The 13518-nt window shown below is 42.6% G+C and overlaps 1 protein-coding gene across 1 annotated transcript in view; it reads right to left on the bottom strand.

The window, feature by feature from the left end:
- Window positions 1–11891, bottom strand: part of chd7 (chromodomain helicase DNA binding protein 7) — a 352687-nt gene extending 340796 nt beyond the window's left edge. The window contains exon 1 of the mRNA XM_043689312.2: window positions 11535–11891. The gene's annotated coding sequence lies outside the window, so the exon portion shown is untranslated. The remainder of the gene's footprint in view (window positions 1–11534) is intronic.
- Window positions 11892–13518: the final 1627 nt, after the last annotated feature.

Here is a 13518-nt window from a genome sequence, read left to right as displayed (position 1 = left end):
GAATTATGCAAAGGTTCCAATAACTCAAAGGAGAAGATAGAATAAAATAAATAAATATGAACCATTCATGGGAGTTGGGTGCCACTGGAAGGCTCAGTATTTGTTTCCTATCCTCAACTGCCCTTTAATGGAGCAGGTCTCTACACCCTTTCAGAGTGCAGAGAAGAGTGAAGTGCATTTCTATGGGTCTAGAGTCACATACTAGCTAGACTGGTTCAGGTTGGCAGATTTCCTTCACAAAAAGGTCATTTCACTGATGTGGTTCACTCTTAATTGGCCTTACAAACAGCCCAGAGAGCCACTCTGTACAAGAACAACTGGTGATGGGCAACAAATGCCAACCTTGCCAGTGACACCCACATCCCAGGTAAAAATACAATAGCAGAAACATTAACCATTTAGCCCATTTCTGACCCACTTTGATGCAAGTGATGCATTAAAAGGGAAAGCTAATTATGCTTGAGAAAATTTGATGCTATACTTTAAAAGTACAAGATTAAAAAAGATTTCTAGTCAGAAGTATAGGGCCACAAATCATCATCTCGAAGGAATGAATTTGAATTTTATATTAACAGGAAAATCTCAATAATTCAGTGTATAATAAAAGTGTCAAACTATGCCAACTAGGAAGCCCAGCTTCATTCCCTTTCTCTACAGTTAGATGTCAAGTTGGTCCTCAGATCTTATATTTCAGTATTCCAACAATTGCTGAGGGATATAGGAAAAGCAAGAAAATGCAACTAGGGATTCTGCTAATTGCTGTACAGTGACCCCTCCTGGAAGCAAAGTGAGCGACAGATCAGGTTACCAGGCTTTCACTATCAAACACAAGCAGTCATTGCATGCGCTTACACATGAATAACAGACCAGAGCTTCAATGAAGGCAAATTCACTACTGAAATAGAACTCAGCATGTAGACATCTTTCGATATTTTGTTTCTATGAGATTTGGATGGCACTGTTTAGTATGTTTTTGAAACTAAGTAAATTATGTAATTTTAGAGCATTTAAATTTCCCTGCCCTGAAGGGCATTAACCACCTAGTTGAGATTTTGTGACAATTCACCAGCTTTCATAGTGTCAGGCCACAAATTTATTAAATCTATTAAATTCAGTTCTACAACTTGCTATAGTGCGGTCTGAACTCAACCTGTACAATGCTCAAGATTCTCGGACTGAACCCAGACAAGCTTTGTTTGTGGACACTGAGGCATGAACGCACATGAACATTCAGTTCTTAACAGCACAGGTGTGAGAGGGGAAAAAAGGATATCAGCAGCCAGGGTTAGCAAGTCTGATCACTACCTTTAAGTACTGTGCTCACAAGGTTCTGCAAACTGCAAAAACAGGAACAGGCCTAGTTATAGTGCTGCGATGAGCCATCATTATTGTTTAACCATGACACTGAATGACAGATAAATTGACAAATTCCATGGAACCACAACTGACAGAGGTTGAAAAACAGAGATTGGAGTAATTGTGTCACAGGAAGGCAACTAAAATTCGCACTCCAGCTCAAATCACCACCTTTATCAAAAATATACCAGAAGGAAGAGTAATGGTAATTGAAAGGAAATAGTGACCCCAAATTGGCTATTACTAGTTCATATATAGGAAGAAAGCAACAATACATTTGGATACAATTACAACAACTAAAAGGCATCTGCGTGGGTATATGAATAGGAAGGGTTGAGGGGGATTTGGGCCAAATGCTGGCAAATGGGACTAGACTAATTTAGACTATCTGGTCAGCATGGACAAGTTGGACTGATGGTTCGGTTTCCGTGATGTACATCTCTATGACCCTATGCCTTGAATCCTCCCCCTACCCAGCCCTTCATAGGAGCATTCCAAGACAAAGCTTGGAGATAAAAGGCAAATATTAGGACAGAAGGCCAAATGTTTGGTTTTAAGGGATATTTTAAGAGGACAGAGGGATTTAAGGGAGGCAATTCCAGAATTCAGGATGCAGAGGGAGCCAGAATTAGATTAATGCAAATCACTGGTGAGGCTAAAGGAGACTAGATAGACAGACATAGTGAGACAGCACGCAAGAGATGCCCACAGAGAAACTGGACAAAAGGGTGAGCATTGGAAAACTGGGGTGTTGCTTGATTGGGAACAAAGTACTTACAGCTCTGGACTCCATAATTATTAGTATTAATTATCTATAGGACAAAGTGTGTAGCATCTACAAGATATATTGTAGCAATTTATTAAGGCTCCTTTGACAGCATCTTGCAAACCTGCTGCTTCTACCAATTACAAGGACAGCAGGTACATAGGATCACCACCTATAAAGTTCCAATCCCAGCCATATTGTCATTGTTGCGGCACCAAATCACAGAATTCCTGTCTTAATTGCACTGGGTGTCTAGCTGCATTCACCTCCATCCCCATAGACCACAGCTCTTCAAAGGTGGAGGCTCACCATTAACTTTTCAAGGTGAAATTGGCAGGCTGGACTAACACCTTTTAGTGCCACACTATTGCCAGTATGCATTGCTGGTAGAGGGGGTGAATGTTGCTTTATATTGTAAATTAGTAGGAATATAGGAATTAGTACTATCAATAATCCCAGGATCTAGGACTCCAAATCACTGGCTCACAATAACCAACAGCCTCAATTTTAAAGTGTTCATCAGCACCCTGTGAACAAACAATATCTGTTTGTACACTTAAAGATAAAGCTTAATTTTGACTCATAGTACTATCAGCTGCATTCCCATTCAAACAAAGACAAAGCAAATGAAGTACACATGTAACATCAAGATGATCAAACAAAATAACTTCCACTGTGACAATAAAGTTGTTTGAATTATATTTCATAATAAAATACAGAATTCATTTGCAATATTAAATAGATCATGAACAGGAATGCTTAAGCATCAAGAAATTCTGAATATCAAATTGTACAATTACCCATAAAATATCTTGACTTTTATAATTTAAGTTCAGAATTCCAGTCTCCTAAAAGGCTCAAAGCCTATCATGGAGGAGAAAATGAGGACTGCAGATGCTGGAGGTCAGAGTCTAAGAGTATGACGTGGGAAAAGCACAGCGGGTCAGGCATTATCCGAGGAGCAGGAAGAGGATGAGGTGGCAGCTGCCCGACTTGCTGTGCTTTTCCAGCACCACACACTCGACTCAAAGTTTATCATGACAGCACAAAAAAAACTGGCTAATCTTTCGATTCCAGGTCATTGGCCGAGATCCCTGATGAAAGCTCACAACACCAACAGGATCTAGGTTAGTATTGTATATCCAAGTGCTGAGCTAACTGCCCCTCGTCTGGGCTCCAATGTAAAAAGCATTTGACTGAGACATACAAACTATAGAGATTCCGCATCATACTCCAAGCATGAATACAACAACTTTTAGGAGTGGGAAATAGTGAATAAGGAACGGTCATTAGAAACTTTTCAAAGGGAAAGGCAGAGCAGAAAGAACATTGCATGGATTGTCGAACTTTTCACTGCAGAAAATGCAAGCAAGTCTTGTGAAAAATCTCCATTATAAAATGTAACTATTTATACTGCCACCTTCAGGGTAGTAAATCCAATGAGCACACAGATACAGAAAAAGATGAAATTTCACTAAAAGAATTGCTCCACTCCAGAAAAATGAGGGGGTGGGGGTGGGGGAAAGAGTGTGATGATTAGCACAGGTTAGCCAGAAAGCCCTGACTTGTGGTAACAAGGCTTCCATTTTTCCCAACTATGTATCGTAGAGCAAGCCAACTTGAATGTTTCTTATGTGCAGACACACAAGCGCCCAGGCTCAGATGTTCAGTGGGAGTTCAGCTAGTACTTCAACCAGGTCAAATCTAAGCTATAGTTAGGAAACAAAAGTCAAAAATTCTTATTCAGGAATATTAACTTTGTTGGAAACATAGTTTTGGACACTACCTAGCAACAGGATTGAGCTTGGCTACATTGCTATTTCTCTCCCCTCCCTCAGTCAAATAGCCTGCCACTGTCAAGGTTCATATAGGAAAATATTAGAAGACAAACACCACCTATGGAGGTATATCTCTGCAAACAAGTCCTAGTAAAGGACTAAATTAAGTATTAGGAAAGTAGTAATAAATTTCCGGTTTTAAATTTTTAAAATAGTACCTCACTTTCCCCCAAATACTCATCTAATATCCCAATATACCATATATTTTACCAGATATACAAAATATAAATGACTAAGCAAGTGCATTACACTGTTCTTACACATGTACAATTACAATTTGATATAAAGCATACACTATATTCTACTTTAATTTTAACAGAATCATAAATCTAACTCCAGTATAGCCAAAGAGTTACTTTTGAATTATTCCTAAAGACAACTTACACTTTTCTAACAACTTGAATGAAATAAAATGTCCCATAGTAAAACAAAAAAGAATTAAAGGTATTATCCAAAGGCAAGTACAAAAATAATGCTTAAAATGTTTTGTCCATGTTTTTTGGGGAATGGCAGAATGAGATCAAGAGAAATGTCTGAACGGACGTAAAATTAGAACAAGACAATTTCTATGAAACTTTTCATGATCAGACATCTCAAAATTAACTTACTGTTTGTAAAATACTTATGTAATAACTGCTGTAATGTAGGAAAAGTGACAACCAGTTTGCACACAGCCAATCCTTTCAAAACAGCAGTGATAATGATCAGATAACCTGTTCTTGTGATGTTGTTTCAGGAATAAATATTGGCAAGGACAGCAGGAATTTCTCTCCTATCCATTTTCGAAACAGTGCCATAGGATCATTCACATCCACCACAAGCAGAGGACTCGGCTTAGCCAGTCATGTGAAAGATGGAACCTTTAACAGTGACTGCACTCTCTCAGCACTGTAATGGAGTACGATCCTTGGTTTCCATACTCAAGCCTTAGTGGGACTGAAATCTAGAAAAAAAAAATGTATAAAAGAAAGAATGGATACAGGAAATTGATGAATTCAACAGCATTGGAAATAAGATAGGATATGGCCTGGTACTCAGCTCAAAGTTAACAGAATAATGCTAAGATTCAATCTCAACTCAGCTAAAAATAAGTGAGTTGGGTGCTACAGAAGGCAGTTTCAGTTGGCTGTTGAACAAAAGATTGGTGTCTTGCTATTGCTGAAGAAGGTGGAGAATGTTTTTCAACATTAGATCTTTATGCCAACCAGTCAAACTGCACGTGGATTAGGAGTCAAGACCAGTAACAGCAAATTTAAACTGAATTACATATAAAAGCTAATCCCCATGCCCACAAAAGGTATATTCTTGGAGAATTTTGCAAGAAAGAATACGGGGGCTTGAAACTGAACAAAGGATTAGGAGGAAGATAACTGGGGCAAAGGTCGCCAAGTCATCACGGGCAACTAGGGGGGAGTTGGAAAACAAGCATCGCTTTTGGCAATTAAAGTAGGTAGCTCAACTGCGTATTTGGTTAGACCACACCTAGAGTTGTGCACACAGTTTTGGTCTCCTTATCTCAGGATAGATATTATTGGATCATCAGGCTTGTTCTAGGCATGCCCAGAGAGATTGGGCAAACTGGGCCTATATTTTGTTTTAAAGAGTTTAGTAAAATTAGAATCAGATGTACAGCATGGAAAAAGACCTTTCAGTCCAACTTGTCCATGCCAACCATGGACTTCACTGACACTTAGCAAAACCTTAAAAAAGGACCGGTAGATACTGTGTGGGGAGTCTGGAACTGGAACACAATTTAAAATAAATGATAAATGCCACTGTTGGTCTGAGATGGAGAGATTCATTTTTAAAACTCAGTGGGTTATGAACTGTTGGAATTCTCTACCACAGAGGGCTGTGAAAGCTCAGTACGTTTAAAGTTAGAGACAGGGTTAGAGAGTAATATATTTCGGATTATCAATGGTATACAGGGTTACGGGGATGAGATGGGTAAAAGCTCTATTCGATCAGCCATTATCACTTATATGCAGGGCAAACTTGATAGGCTGACTGGCCTCCTCTTGTTCCTAAGTCCAATTTCAGGATTTAAAAAAAAAATTTCTTCAACACTATGTGCACAATTAAGCAAACCAGAGGGATCAAATATAGGAAATCCTTTGATAAGTCAACAATAGTGATGTAGATCACAATTTTGTAACAAATTTTGAAATAAACACCGTCGTTGGTCAAATTTGTCTTCCTTAGAAAAAAAATTATTTCCATGGGTTGCAACATTATTCAAGTGTTCCATTAAAAGTTTCATTATTAATTTTAATGCTCTTTGTTGCACAGCAACAGAAAGACCATTGCTACACGTCATACAAATACAAAACTAAGAGTATAGCACTTGGAAAGTCTTTATGTTCAAATACATTGTAGTTTTAAAAAGAAACTATTACATTTCAAGATATTGCACGCATAGATATCATAAGACCACAACTACTATAAATACATTTCTGTGAATAATATATTTTAAATGTTCTTTTAAAAGCAAATTAAGTTTACCTTGTTACAACCACTGTAGCCTTAAGGAGGGGTGCAGAATTATAGAGGGATTTATTGTGGGGGGAGGGTGCAGTTAATTGAAAGTTCTAAAGCAAGTTGCCAATCTGAAGATTCAAGGAAGAAATTAAAACTTAACAAAGCTATCTTTTCTTGATTTCTGAATTATTACTTTCAGTAGATTTGATCTGGAGGTCATTTGTGAATTCTTTACCTTAACTCTAAACCATTCAGAATTAGAGTTACAGTAAATTTTAGTCTTGCACAGAAAATCTAAAAACTACTTCACAAAGAAACAATTGAGAACCTACTCGATCAAATGCCACTACCTGAAAAGATTTACTAATAAGAATCCTGTCTAAATGTTCGACGCTGAATTCTGTATGATTTACGTATTTACTTGCATTATTAAGATAATTAACACCAAGATATCACTGCAATTTTCATTAAATTACTGTGCTTAAAGTTGATAAAGTTTTTAACTTTAAAAAGATAAATCTGATTTTTTTTCTTTTAGATGCTTTATGTACATATCTGTTTTTTGGTATTTAAAGCAACTTTGACTTCAATTTACTGCACAGTGTAATTTAGCCCTACTGGCCTATCCCAATGCTTGTACTCCACAAGACTCCTCCCACTACAATTCAGCTAAACGTACAAGCATATTCTTCCAATCCTTTCTTATTTGGCTTCTCCTTAGGAGGGACTCATTAGGTATAGAGAACTAATGGAAAGAACAGCCATGATTTGAGTGAATGGAGGAGCAGGCCAGAGGTGCTGAGTGGCCTACTCCTGTTTCTACATTCTGATCCCTTCAATACAGAAGTGGCTTGCAAGGAACTAATGTAGTGACTCATTCAACATGAAACACAAGTATGATTTCACTTTGTTACACACTTTTTGAACAACACATGCGTGAAACTCAATGGTTCTTCTGACAGTATTGTCACTGGAAAGACTGTGGATTCAACACTCGATATCTGGCATGTCATAAACATAATAGAAAAAAAGTCACATGCTATGCACATAACCCAAACTGATTCAAATATTGTTCACCACTAACTAGACAAATCTTTAACAGATCTATAGAACCAAGCTCTGTGTATCATTTCTCAGCCTCGGTTTGAATGTTTACAGCATCTGTGGAAACAGAATGCCTATTTCATTTCAATTTGACATAAATTATTCAATTCAACTTTTGCATCTTATATCAGAACTAAAGCTAAAACTCTACGTCAAAAGCAAAATCAAAGTCTTGGGAGCTGTGATGCATAAATTTAATACCTCACAAAAAGGTAGCATATGGGCTAGATTACTGGACTAGCAATCCAAAGGCCTAGACTAATGATTCAGACACATGCACTCAAAACCTACTAACTGCATCCAGTGAATTGAAATTCATTAATTAAATCAAAATCTGGAATTTAAAAAAAAAACATAATATCAGCAATTGCAGCCATCAGATTATTGCAAACTCTCTCTGATCCATTCCTGCTCTTTAGGAAACAGATTTGGCCTGCTTACCCAGCCCAAATTGTATGAAACACCAGACTAACATGAGTGCAAAGATTCTTAAACTGCCTTCTGAAATCACCTAGCACATCACTATATTGTATTCAAAAAGGCAGTTCACCACCATTTTCTCAGAGAGAGACAGCGAGACAATAAATGATGTCATGCCAGCAAAGTCCACAACCAATGAATGAATAAATAAGTATTCAATGAAGGACCATCCAACATTTCCTCAAAGTGTTTAAACTAAAAGTAGACAATTGAGAAAAAGAGAAAGGTGTGCAAGAAACAGAACATTCTATTTTGTATTTGTATCTACATTTATCTCAGGAGTACATGGCAGTGACAATCGCAGATTTCCAAATGACTTTGATCTTCTTCGGTAGTAAGTTTATATCGAGGAGGACTTATTTCGACTCCAATTCAATGTGCTCTGAAATAGCTGAGAAGTCCATTGTCCAATCTGAAGATTTTGCCATATTTGGGTCAGGTGGTGCTTGAAAGGTTGGGCAAATAGGTTTTCTTGAGAGTGTTGCACTCCCTCCAACAATTAAACTTTTCCATAAGCATATCCCAAAGTCTGCATTCAGTGCTTTCCAAAATTAGCCTTCATTTTTGTCAGCCATAAGCCAGGGTCTTGTGAGGTTGAAGGTAATTGAGCTCTTCACCAATGCTTTGAGACAACCCTAAAGCATTTCCTCGTGGCAATCCCCTGCCATGGCAAAATTTCAATTAATGCATTTGTTCCAGAAGTCTGGTGTGAGGCATATGAATGTCACTTTCCAAGCAACAGAGCTGAGGTACATGTCTTGCTGCTGGGCACATTGGATTGGAAGAGGAGATGCTGTTATTGGACCACCTTTCTTGCCACCAGATTTGGAGGATCTTGTAAAGGGACTACATGGGTTAATTCTCCAGGGCAATACCAAACCTGTCTCTATGCAATTGTAGATTTTCAACACTGTAGTTCAGTTTGGTGAAGGACACTTGCTAAAAGCTTGGACAAAAAAAACTAGTTCCCCATGTGTGGAAGCAAATTAAAAGGTTAATGTGCCAGCTATTTGAATGCTTACACGCTCAATCTCATACTCAAAATGTCTGTAACTGCACATCCCTATGCTGCTCTGTAAACTACTATAAAAGCTCTGCAAAGCATTTCTTAAAAAAAAGTTAACATTCAAGGCTGATTTGTAAAACAAAGTAAGTTAAAGTACTGAAGTAACTCATTATCTAGCCAGACGCATAACTCAAGATACTTTCTGCTTGTAATTGATCCTACAATCCTAAAAAATAATCAGATTTCCTAATGTAACTCATTTGTAACACTTCATGATATATAAATATATACACGCATCACTAAATACTATTACAATATAATAAATTTAAGTCATCTAACACGAGTGATGAGCTAAACTAATCTTTTCAAATCCAAACATCAAACTTGCCCTTCAAAATACTTGTAAACGCCTTTTTTTCGAAAAAGTAAAACCGTATATAAAGAAAAAATACAAACGTACCATATCATCACTAACAAAAGATTGAGGGTCGATCCCATTTAAAACTTAAATGGCTGCTCGCAGCACTCCGTCTTTCCAGCCAGAGGCATGCATCTATCTAGTCGTCAGATAACACATTTCGTTTGGTTAACTATATCTAATACAACATTAGGATCAAGAGTCATTCTGCACCTCGATTTCACAAATACAACCCGTATATTACACTCCTGTATTCCACCTCCATAACTGGAAGCGAGACCTCTGCAGCCTTGCACGGTAGCTCGATGTGGGGCAGGTAGATTTCTCTGAATCTTACTCATTCAACATGCTAGCCGATTATTTGCAACGTAATGAAAGTGACTTTTATCCCCATCAACAGACGGTTGTGTTTTTTTTAATTCAAAATTTATATTACACCACCAAGAGAAAAAGATTTTAATACCCCAAAAAATAACAATCAAGAGTCACTCTTTAAGACAACAGAAGAGGGGGGAGGAAAACTTGGCGCAAGCAAAGCACAGGATAGCTCCAGTCTTTCTTATAATTACTGTCAATGACCGGAGTCAAATTAAGCTGCCATCTTAGGTTAAGAGCGATTCTTTGTGTACAGCCTGTCCAGAGAGAAAACGCTGACCAAACAAACGAAGCTGCTGTTCTTCTCAGGAGAAAAAAAAAGTTAGTCTACTGAGAAACGTCTGGAAATAGTTCGAAAATTCACTGGCCTTATAGTGGATAACACAAATCTAAAGGTTGACCTGTAAGTTTGTTTTATTTTAAAAGTGTGTGCGCATGTTTCTCTCTCCCCCCCCACCCCCTCGAACAAAGAGGTTTACAATGTGTGAATGTGTGTGTCCTTGCCGCCGAAGACAACGACAAACATGGATGATTAAGCCTTGATGATGGTGGTTGGTGAAATGTTGGGCGAGTGCTTCAATGCTGTGGGATCTTCCCCTGCCCTGAACATTCCCTATTGCCCCCCTCACCTTGATTTTTTTTTCTCTCCTTACTAGTTCACAATGCACGTGTTTTCTGTCCTCCCCTGAACTCAGCTTTGAAATACATACACAAACACGCGCTCACACCAAGATTTTAAAAGAAACAATCGGCTTATTTTGAAGATGGAGCAAATGAATGAATGAAAAAAGTCGATTTGCACAGTTCCACGTCTGACTTGAGCTTTACAGAGGTACAAAGTGACTAAAAGCCCAGCTTAACAACTACACACTCCATTCTGTTGCGAAAGACCCGAGGTCTTTCAGACCACGTTCTGCACTATTATCAAAAAAAAGGGAGATTAAAACCACCGGCTGGACCAAGAGTGAGCGACAACTAACCAAGACTGAGAGCGACCACAAAGAGAAGCGCCTTTTTAATCTCAGCCTTTTCTGGTGGCTGTTACTCAAACACGACTAGCAAAGGAAACAGTAACGGAAACATTAAACACGCCGTTTGAGCTTGAAGTGGAATAATCTCTCTCCCCCCCCCCCCCCGACTCTCAGAGAGAGAGGAAAAAAAAAGCGAGAATGATGTGTAAAACTGCTCCCGTTCTGATCTGGTACCCTCCCCAGCCGGTTTATCTCTGTGTGTGTGTGACCCCCCCGGCCGCCGCGGTGCCTGTGAGAAACTAGTTCAAACCATTTCGACTCCACTCCAAATGACCTCAGGGAACCACCAAGTACCCAAACCACACACAGACAGACACAGAGAGAGAGAGCAGAAACTTACTCTAAACCCACAACCATCTCACACACACACGGGGGGGGGGGGGGAGATAAGGCGCCGACACTCATTTATTAGAGAGAGAGACAGTGAACTCCGTGCTGGCCGTGAGGGACAGGGAGGAGGTGGTGGTGGTGGAGGAGGACAGCTCTCCCCTCTCTATATTAATGAAATGTTAATGGCTGCTTTAGCCAGCGGCTACGGCACTCTCCTCTCACCCAGCTCCTGCTAGTTAGTGATCTCGCTGACCGCCTGCCCCCCATCTTTATTTACACTCAAATTTCCTCTAACTCGACCGACTCTCTCACACACAAACACAAACACACTCACACTTCTCTTCGTACTTACTTTGTTGGTGTTCCTTTTTTTAAAAAAAAAAGGTATTTTCCCCCTCACTCGCGTTCCTAAATCTCCTCCAGTTAAATTCACTGCTTTTATAATATTTTTTTAAACAGTTTATTACAGGTTATTTTTCTCTCTTCCCCCGGCGGCGCTCCCACTCGTGTTTTATACTTGTGATAATCTTCTCACTCGCCGCCTGTCCTCATTCACTCCCTTTGTGTTATTTCTCTCTCACCAGAAGTTGGAGCCCCGGCTTCCCCCGCGCGTGCCCGCCGCCGCTTCTTCCCTCCTCCCCCTGAGAGCTCCAAACCCGCGCGTGCGCGTCCACCACAACCCGCGCGGCCCCGCCACTCCTCCCTCCCCGTCAAACCCAACGGACAATCCGGCTCGCCCCTCCCCCACCATCCCAGTTGCGTACGCGTCACCCCCGTCCCCGCGGCTTCCCAGCAACCTCCGGCCCCCACTCCCCGACTAACCCGGAGGGCGTTCTCGCGCCGACGCAACGTGCGCGCATCCTGTGTGTCACGTCAGAGGGGCTGCTTTGCATGTGCGCCCATTGCCGCCCCCGGATTGGACGTTTAGCCACCCCCGCCGCGCGCGCGGGCGGTGAGAGAGGGCACGCGGCCGCGAGCGCCAGGAAACGGGATTCTATTTTGAAAAAAATTCAAACGGCAGGATTCGGGACGTTAACGGCGTGGAGTCACCACCCACCTCCCCCCGGGCAAGGAATGGTCTCCACTGCTTCCTCCAATCTTTCACATTCCCTTTTAAAAAAAACACAGGCAAAGGGAGAGATTCCTTGAAGAAACGAAATGTTGTTCTCTGATGTTTATCGATGGGATGGACGGTTGGGGGGCGATGGGAGAGAGTGGGGGGAGGGGGTAATGGGAGAGAGTGGGGGGAGGGGGTAATGGGAGAGAGTGGGGGGAGGGGGTAATGGGAGAGAGTGGGGGGAGGGGGTAATGGGAGAGAGTGGGGGAGGGGGCGATGGGAGAGAGTGGGGGGAGGGGGCGATGGCAGAGAGTGGGGGGAGGGGGCGATGGGAGAGAGTGGGGGGAGGGGGTAATGGGAGAGAGTGGGGGGAGGGGGTAATGGGAGAGAGTAGAGGGTGGGGGTAATGGCAGAGAGTGGGGGGAGGGGGTAATGGCAGAGAGTGGGGGGAGGGGGTAATGGGAGAGAGTGGGGGGAGGGGGTAATGGCAGAGAGTTGGGGGAGGGGGTAATGGCAGAGAGTGGGGGGAGGGGGTAATGGCAGAGAGTGGGGGGAGGGGGCGATGGGAGAGAGTGGGGGGAGGGGGCGATGGGAGAGAGTGGGGGGAGGGGGCGATGGGAGAGAGTGGGGGGAGGGGGCGATGGGAGAGAGTGGGGGGAGGGGGCGATGGGAGAGAGTGGGGGGAGGGGGTAATGGGAGAGAGTGGGGGAGGGGGCGATGGGAGAGAGTGGGGGGAGGGGGCGATGGCAGAGAGTGGGGGGAGGGGGCGATGGGAGAGAGTGGGGGGAGGGGGTAATGGGAGAGAGTGGGGGGAGGGGGTAATGGGAGAGAGTGGGGGGAGGGGGTAATGGGAGAGAGTGGGGGGAGGGGGTAATGGGAGAGAGTGGGGGAGGGGGCGATGGGAGAGAGTGGGGGGAGGGGGCGATGGGAGAGAGTGGGGGGAGGGGGCGATGGCAGAGAGTGGGGGGAGGGGGTGATGGCAGAGAGTGGGGGGAGGGGGTGATGGCAGAGAGTGGGGGGAGGGGGCGATGGCAGAGAGTGGGGGGAGGGGGCGATGGCAGAGAGTGGGGGGAGGGGGCGATGGCAGAGAGTGGGGGGAGGGGGTAATGGCAGAGAGTGGGGGGAGGGGGCGATGGCAGAGAGTGGGGGGAGGGGGCGATGGCAGAGAGTGGGGGGAGGGGGCGATGGCAGAGAGTGGGGGGAGGGGGCGATGGCAGAGAGTGGGGGGAGGGGGCGATGGCAGAGAGTGGGGGGAGGGGGTAATGGGAGAGAGTGGGGG

Source organism: Chiloscyllium plagiosum, unplaced genomic scaffold, assembly GCF_037043375.1.
Source record: "Chiloscyllium plagiosum isolate Xiang-an unplaced genomic scaffold, Cpla_swu_hap1 HiC_scaffold_4, whole genome shotgun sequence".
Lineage (NCBI taxonomy): Eukaryota > Metazoa > Chordata > Chondrichthyes > Orectolobiformes > Hemiscylliidae > Chiloscyllium > Chiloscyllium plagiosum.
This window is presented reverse-complemented; position numbering and strand designations above follow the sequence as displayed.